This window comes from Mugil cephalus, chromosome 3, assembly GCF_022458985.1.
Source record: "Mugil cephalus isolate CIBA_MC_2020 chromosome 3, CIBA_Mcephalus_1.1, whole genome shotgun sequence".
NCBI lineage: Eukaryota > Metazoa > Chordata > Actinopteri > Mugiliformes > Mugilidae > Mugil > Mugil cephalus.
The window spans coordinates 14,456,252-14,465,564 of record NC_061772.1 but is presented as its reverse complement, the minus strand read 5'-3'; positions in this window follow the sequence as shown (position 1 = coordinate 14,465,564).

Sequence of the window (9,313 nt, the reverse complement as noted above, 5' to 3'; positions counted from 1 at the left end):
ATCACACGGTTTACAAGGACGGTGAAGTGGCACAAATGCTTTGATGTGCAAAACATTGTCACTGACACAGTAGTCAATGAAATAAGAAAGTCTTGGTACACAATGCAGGTGGGCAACACAAGGTATCCCACTGATAAGGTAATCTAACAGTAGGGATTTAATTTTGTCTCTAAAAGAATCAAAGTCAAAAGCAGCACGAGTAGCCAAGAGTTTATTAAGGAGCTTCTGTTTCGTCTGGGACGTATCAAAAGATCTTGCAGGCAAAACTAGTTCAGATCACCAGCTGTGTCTGTTGCTCATACGCTTCCAACACGAGTTGTAGGGTTTTTTTTTTTTTTTTTTGTTCCAAGTTTGCCGTGCACTCAACAAACAGATTTGCGGATGGGTCTGAAACTTGTGTGAAGAGCTAAGACAGTGAGATACACAGCCACAGATGTCACCGTGATCTCTGCACTAAAACGGTGCTTAACAGAAAACAGGATGCTGCGCAGTTCTGTTCCCTAAGAAACAACGAGTTCCCAAGCAAAATACGAAACAGAGCTGAAGAGCATACTTCACTGTGATAGACTGCACCACAGGGAATGAATACACAATTTTTTGTCGTCATCAAACACTGATTTATACCGAACCGGAACCAGTAACAGAAGAAAATTCAAAAGCTGCACTTATGACAGCACAAAAGTTTGGACTCCATGTCGAGTGTGTTAATGGCACTGAAAAAGGCTTTAACCTTTGAACATTTGGTGCATCTGCTGACACAAGTGAAAGCTCATTTTTAATGTTAAAGGATGTTTTCACAGAGCACAGATATGCCGTGCTTCACACCCAAAAAGACCCAGCTGGTGCAGCTGGTGTTTTAGAAGGGTCTAACCCCAGAGTGTTGCAGTGAATGCAGTGAATGGTACCAAAAGAAAAGTTCATGAAGACAGTCAGTTCCCTATAGTTATTGAGGGTTTCCTACATTCAAGGCTTTAATAGCCATCGTGTGGGATAAGTCTAGTGTTGGTCGAAGGCTTTATTAAATACAGTGGGTTTTATACAAACAAGATATGACTATTGGATTTGTGGTTTACTTGTTTAGATGCACAGGCTTTTGAAGGGCTCTTGTATTTTGTTCAGTGCTCTCTGCAACTGGGCTGGTTGAGCAACTGTGTTCTGTCCCCAAATAGTGCGTTAGGTGTGTAAAGTGAAAATATCTGGGATTGAGTGATGGTATCTCACTAACAGGGACACATGGTTTTGCACAAAAATGCATTTTTCAAACTTTCTTAATGTAGACACAGTCTGAGAGCGCCGGGAGAGAATAGAAAGAATTAATGACTTCCTGTCTGCAGAACAAGTTTGTCACTTTCTAAACCATCCTTCCTGTGCAATCTGTTTGTGACTCACAAAATAACAAAAAAGAAATCTGTTATCTCATTAAGGTACAGCACTGAATGCTGTTCAACTGATAGCAGTAAAACAAAGATTTCAAAGAAGGCTTTCATGCTTTTTTTCTGGTGCAGAGCTGGCTCGGAAACATAAGGCCCACAAGTCTTCAAACAACAGCGCTGCTGTTTTTTGCCGATGTCTCTTGGTTTGTGAGTTTGTTTTGTGTTTCTACATTTCTCTAAAAAGCAATATAGCTTAAGCATATAGAACGTTAGCAATAATTGTGTTGACACACTTTATTTACAGGTACATTCTCCATAACATATTAAAAAAGGCCTTGTTTATCTACACTTCTCTTATCTTACTTCATGGAGTCGGTCCAATACAGTTCATACAACCTGGCACACATATGCTGTGGAATGGAGACAAGGAGCTCTCTAATACTGTAGGTTGGGGGTTTTGAATGTGGTGCTGTTAAAGAGGGGTCCGTGAGCATTCCCCACTACACGTGACAGCTTGCAGCACTCCCTGTCACGATGCATTTCTCATCCCAATGACCTGCATTAGACGCCTTGTCACAATAATTATATTTCTCTATATTAATTGATGACGTATAATGGAAATAAGAGCTGTCAGGGGATATATCAAACTGCTGCAACAATAATAGCAAAGGCAATAGGCAAACGAGTATCAAATGGACAAATGAGAGAGGGTATCAGATGTGATTGATGAGGGAAGCTGGCCCGACCACACTGTCTGTGTCTGTGGTCTGGGACTGCTTACGTACATTTAACTGACTGTGTGAGTTTGTAAAAGGAGTATATATATAAAAACAGAATGTAAGCTTTTGGATCCAAAATCCATTTTATTTGTGTGTGTTTGTCCTTGTATTCCGCTAGCATTCACTTCTATTAGTGGCTGGAGACTGTGCCTCGGAGGAAAATTATAACAACTAATAGAGCCGGAATGAGGAATTTGTAATCCGTGTCAGAATTGAATTACCATCCAATAATGCTTATTTCAGTACACAAAGAGACACAATTCCATTCATCTGTAAGCTTTCCTATTGTCACCGGCGTTGACACAGCAGAATATCAATGCAGAAATACACAATCGTTACATTATTGATGTTAAATCTCAATCGTCCTTTGCCCTCTGAGTTCAGCGCAGCTTAATGAGGTATATCAGGGTTTTTATTCCCAGGTACAAATATTTACAACTGCTGCATCGTGGTTATGCTCATGTCATTAGAATATATGCTGTCCTCGGGCGTAATGAACTGAGAAACCATCACAAACAGTTAACGATGCAAGCACAAAGTGTGACCATGTATACAATTAGTGATGCTACAGTGTACTGTAATCGTCTGCTTTGACACCAAAGATGTGCCTTTCTGAGAAATACCTCCATACACATGAAAAGAGGAGGCCGCCGGGAGGTTTGTAAGAATGAACGGTTGCTTGTACATATCCTTTATGAGGGAACATTGACCTTCTGTCGCACATATTTGCTTTATACAGAACATTTTCTAAGAAAGTTATGAACAGCAGTCTTTTGTAACACATGGCATGACTTGGAATTGCCTGCTGTTCAGTCTTTTTGAATGAAACTTTTTGGACGTACAGTATGTAAAGAGGTCACACAGTCACGCTCTGCTTCCAATTGCCGTAACCGGAACAAATTAATATATTTACAAATCGACCATTCCTAAAACAGTTTTGATTATCATCCATGAAATGATACGCAAAAGTAAATCAAAAAGTCCTTTGTTTTTAACCTTGACTGTGGAACGAACAAATGACTAAAGACTTAAGTGTCCTCTAAGGACCACAAAGTCCTTTGATAAATACCTTTTGACAGTTTTACTGAAACTGTTTGGCTGTGATTCTCAATTCTGTTCAGCTGAAAACAGCTCAACGGTCTATAAGAGCATACGGGTATATGTGATCCTCTCACTTGTCCTGAAAGGATAGCCTTGTGCTGTTAAAGGGGTGGAATAATGATTGCATAGTTTCAGTTGTTCAGTTTTTAAATCTCAGTCATCCAGGTCATGGTAATCCAAAAGGTGAGTAGCCAGTCTCTCAGAACTCTCAGAAGCTACTCAGGTGAGTGGCGAAACGTCCAGGTGCCTTTCATTAAACGCCTTTTGGAGTGAATTTTATTTGTAAGAATATCTCACTGACAAAGAAAGGAATCTCCATATGCAGGTGTGTGTATTTCTTGACAACCTTTGTTCACTTTACCTCAAATGCGTCGGGTGTATTGCTAGGAACAAAAGGGAAGTGTGACTGTTGAGTTTAAAGTCATTAAACTCCACACTCATTTTGGCTAAAGGTTTTTTGGTTACACCTCCATAAAAGCTTGTTTTATGACAGTGATGCTTTTAGATCCCACAGCTCCTTGACTGCAGCTCACTTGAGTCCAGAATTGTGAAGAGATGCTGCTGTTTCTTGGCAGGTGTAGTGGTCAGGAGCCAGGTATGTGTAGTGTTTAGTGTGAAGCTGTTTGGATGAGCGGTCCTTGAAAAAGCTTTAAGCTAAGATCAGCACGGTTTGAACAGGCACTGCACTAGTACCCAAAACAAAATGTCCTGTTCAAGAAAAATGACTCTCTCATGAGTTGCTGAAGGTGGTCATGTATAGTATCCTTTAATCTTATGAACTCTGAACATTTTACCTAAATAAGTTGTCTGGCATTAACGGGACTAGCATGACAATTGGTCCACAAACCAGCGGTAGATCAACTGATACACAGATAGATGTTGTGGTTCTGCTTTGGCATTTCATATCGACCGCAAACTGCAATTAGTAATCCAGCCCCACTAGCAAGGAAACCAGATATCAGGGGTAAACCACATGTGATGTCTGTTGACAAGTTTAACAAAGAAAGAATGAAGAAAATTGAGCTGAATCAGACAAATACATATTTGGACAGTGACACTAGTTTTGTTAGTTTAGCTGTTTACCAAAACATGTTCAAGATACAGTTTTATTCTCAGTATGGGCTTTAAGCACGGACTCTCAGCAGTAATTTGATGGTATTCACATCCAAATTAGAGGAAGGGTTTAAGAAGTGCAGCTCTTTGATATGTAGCCACCTCTTTTTTAAGGTGCCAAAAGTAATTGGACAATTGACACAAAAGCTATTACGTGGGCTGTTCCTCTATTAATCCTTCACCATTTAAGCAGGCAAAAGATCTGGACTGGATTCCAGTTGTGGTCAAAGGACATATCATGAAAGTACAACAGACAAAAAGAGGGATAGCAGAAATGTTAGGAGTGACCAAATCAACAGTTTGGTACATTCTGAGAAAAGAGAAACCCACTGGTGACCTCGGGAACTCAAAATGGAAAACAGTGGTGTATGATGATAGGATCCTTTTACACTCTGAAGAAAAACCCTTTACAACATCAAGTGAAGCACACTCTCCAGGAAATAGGTATATCAGTATCTAAACTTTGTATAAAAATGGTTGTAATTCCTAAATGTTTCATAGGATATTTTTTGTTCAACCCCTTGAATTAAACCTGAACGTCAGCACTTCAACTGCATCTTAGCTGTTTCATTTCAAATCTAATATGGTGGCATGTAGAGTCCAAATCATGAAGATTGTGTCGCTGTGCACATATATATATGCGCTTAACTGCATGGGTTAATTTAAAAGTTGATTCTGAGTTAAATTTTTACAAACTACAAGTATTAAGGCCAGACCGTTCCATCACGTACTGAGCCCAAACCATCCCAAAATATCCGGTACTCATTTAGATAAAAGAAAGATGTTTTCAATAAAAAGCAAACTAGGGCCTACAGCCCTCATAACCTCTCCGAATGAATTTGTGGGAATGCTATCAAGGGGACGAGAGGATGGCCTCACATGTGACACAATCTCAGTGAGCGTATGCAAAGAAATCGGCCCAAAGCGATCCAACAAATTAAGGAATGGGCAAGAGAGGGCCCCGGCAGAAATGAGAGGAGTTGGTGAGGAGGTGATATTAGCCTTTCCTCATACTGAGCAAACCTAGGGAAATATTTCAGGTCTCTTGTCATGTCTATCAGATAATGCAAACATTTGGAAGTCATTTCTCGGTCGTGGTAATATCACCAGCACCCTGCACTCTGCTTTCTTGGAAATTAAGTTCCATGTGTCATTTTCTAGTGGATGGGGACTACAGCTTCCTCACAGGGTGAGACTTTACTGACTCTGAAACTTAAGAGGATAGTTTGGAGGATTTTCTGGAATGAGATCACTATATGAGCTACTCACTGCTAGCAATATCCATGCATTTATATTAGCTTGGTCTGAAGCAGCAGGTGCTCCTGTCAAATCTCTCAGGCAGGTTTCAATGCTGGCAGTGATAGTTGGGGTGATCTGTTCAATGGGCTAATTAACAGCAGGCTAACTAGATATGTTAATGCTTTTCCACTCAGATAACAATACAATCTGTAACTATTAGATGGCTGCCATTTATCACGTCAGCATCTTTGGATGTAAAGGCAACAACTTATTTATTTACTTATTTATTATTATTTGTTTATTTACTTATTTATTTACTTTATTTTTCATGAACTATTGTACATGAAAAATAAATGGATGCCTGAAAATCCTCTGATTCATAATTGAAATCACATTTAATTGAAGTCCATCAAATCAAGAATGGAGCATTGGCACTGGGGTTGATTACGTGCAATGAATTAAATAATTTGTTAGTTCATTACACATGCAATCACATAACTTACTGCTTGAATTACATTACTGTCTGTGTCTGAAATGTTCATTTCTGTTTCAAAGCCTCCGACATAGAACAGGTCATGTATGACAAAAGCATGTTAGTGCAAGTACCTGCAGAATTCCAGCGGTACACCATGAACCATGGCTTCACACTGACTACATTCTTTGTCAGCAAGACACAAACACTGTAGTTGAATCCTTTCATTCTCCTTTTGATGTTCTGTCACTCCATTACCCCAATGGGGGAACCGCTCATTTATTAAAGTATATTTATTTGTATGAAGGCCAGTTAAACCATTTTAACCATTTTGAGCCTTTTTAAATGCACAGAACTCAATATGTTTAAATACCATCAGCATCTATGTTGCAACATGCAGCTTTGTGGGGAATAGTTGTTTGTTTGTTACCATGGTGGTTTTACCCCTTTGTTTGACTTTGTTTGACTGCACATCCAGTTCTCCCCACTCCTCTCCACTTACCCATCCAATTCCCCACTAAACTTCTGCTGTACAGTATTTACAACATACCCCCAGCTCACCATACTATGTTTGCCACATTGCCCTTGAGCTTTTCAGCCTTCTTCGGCCTGTTTACTCCCACTGATTGTTGATCTTGCCTGTTATCCAGGGCTGTATTTTTGGCTGCTCACTCTGGTTTGTCTGTCTGCCATTTTGCAACCATATAAGAAACCTTTTCTTTGTTTTCTTTTTTGGATCCCTCTCTCATTTCTACCTTTGTCTGCTTGTTTATCGTGCTGTGCTTTGTGTCTTTTAATCCAAGCACTTACATGCTCTCTAATGCAAAGCCAGCTTCTTCTGACTTGGGTAAAGCAAAGTGTGGCATCGGTCATTGCACCAGCATGAGTCAGCATATCCTCAGCAGCATTTCAGAGACACTGACACACTATTATGGCAACTATCAACAATACAGATAGCAGTGTTTTTATTAGGATATATAGAGATGATGCTGACATTCAAGGTTTATAGCTGTGCCAACTAAGGGTATGAAAAATACTCACAGGGTTGCATAAACACAAATTCTCTGTGTCTTGTGCTGAGAAATATGCAATATTTTAGGTCCTTTGCGAGAAACAGAAACAACTTTTCATAAATTGAAAGAAAAAAAAAATCCTGGTGAGAACGAGAGATGCTGAAATGCATTAGGAAGTGAAGCACACACAACAGCACGCAGGGAATTGACCATAAGCTACATAGGTCAAGTCTATTTTCTTCACTGCACACGTGGTGTGTGTAAAGGATTATGTATGTTCACTGAATGCCAAACACCAGTTCGGCATCCAGGGAAACTCAAACCTATCAAAAGACTGTTTAAACTTGATAGTGGGTAATTTGTCAGTGCTAATTTGATATGCAAATGTTCTCATCAAGCTCTGTAACGAGATTAGCCTGGTGAAGCCCAAGTATACAGTAAACCATTATGGCATGTTATTTTTAGCTCCTTTTTTGAGCATTAATATGTCGCTGGGTCCACACTGGCCAGTTCACAAAGATGAGGCGCTCCTTAACAGTAAGCCAAGCTGAATTTATTTACATGGCATCTTCCAACTACAAGGCAATTGCTTTAAAGAAAACAAACAAAAAAAGGCTAAACATAAAACCTGGAAGGTGTAAAGAGATGGTGTGAATGGAACACAGTATAATAGCAAATCACACATTTAAGTAAAAAGTCATTTAGATAAAAATGGGCCATAAAAAAAACAAACAGAAGAACAAACTTTAGACTGCAGTTACATTGCTGTGAGAAATGTGAGTTAATAATAATAACTTCATGATATCTTGGTGTTTTTTGCAGACATTCGAGGCATATATATTAACAGAAAACAGAAAGCAAATCTGCCCCAGATGATCTCAGAATAACATATTCACACATATTCTATTTTTTACTTACAGTATCATTGTAATTAAGTGTTGCTGTGCTTCCACAGTATGCGAAACATAAGTCAAAGGTTTCAGGGTGCACGACCGTCAATTGATGCGACCCCTGTGCTTCTCCATGCAGGTGGTGAATTACATAATGACAAAGCACCCTATATAATTTTCTAAAAGTGTTATTGCCTACAGTGCAACTTAACAATAAAGCTGTTTCAGTGCATTAATACAGTTGTTGTGTAAGCTACCAGTTTTATTCATTTGTGGATTGCCATGCTATGCAACCATATGGGATGTCTCGTTTTGTCTTATAGCTAGTAAGTTAGTTAGTTAGTTAGTTAGTTAGTTAGTACGTCATTTATAGAGTGTTTCCCATTTCTTACTTTTGGGATGCACTGTTACGCCGGCCTTTCCTTCTTTAAGGCTTTTCCAGAAAATAAGGACATTAAATACAAATGATATTAACTTAAAGCAACACAGCGCACAAGTAACAGCAAGCATGGCCTTTATGGCTGCAAATGATAATTATGGGATTTTCATCTCATCTCGTCTTCTACTACCGTTTATCCTAACTAGGGTTGCGGGGGTTGGTGGAGCCTATCCTAGCAGTCATTGGGTGAGAGGTGCGGTAGATGCTGGATAGGTCGGCAGTCTATGGCAGGGCTAACACATAGACAAACAACCATTCACACTCACAACTAGAGTCAATTTAGAATCACCAATTAGCCTAACGAGTATGTCTTTGGAGATGGGAGGAAACCAGAGTACCCAGAGAAAACCCATGCAGACACAGGGAGAACATGCAAAGGCCCAAGCTGGACTCAAACCCGGACCCAGCTGCTCTACCGCCGAATCATGGGGTTTTGGTAAATTAAACTCTTTTGGTATTTAAAAAGGCACTTAACCTTATTTCTGTTATTCAATGCAAACTAACTACTTATCCAGAAGTGGAAACAACATCTTTTACTATGAGAGAAAAGGATGTCGTGGATCTTCCTAGTATTGTGTAGGTCTCCGTTGTGTCAAAGCAGTCCAAAACAGTTGTGAATCATCAAGCTTGTTCCAGTGCAGTGAATTTGAAGGCCAGGTCAACACCTTTTGCAGTTATTCATGTTTTTTGAGTTGTTCCTAAACTTTTTTTGCATGTGTGTTCCTGTGTCAGGCTGCATTCAGTTGGAGAGGGTTGCTTCAATCAAGAGGAATCATTGTTTAGGGGTGGGGGTGCCTGATTTGCTCTAGGTGGGTGGTATATGTCTAATTAACATCCACACGAAGGCCAGGTCCAAGTTTTTCCTATCTTAACATTGTATTGTATTGTCACAAG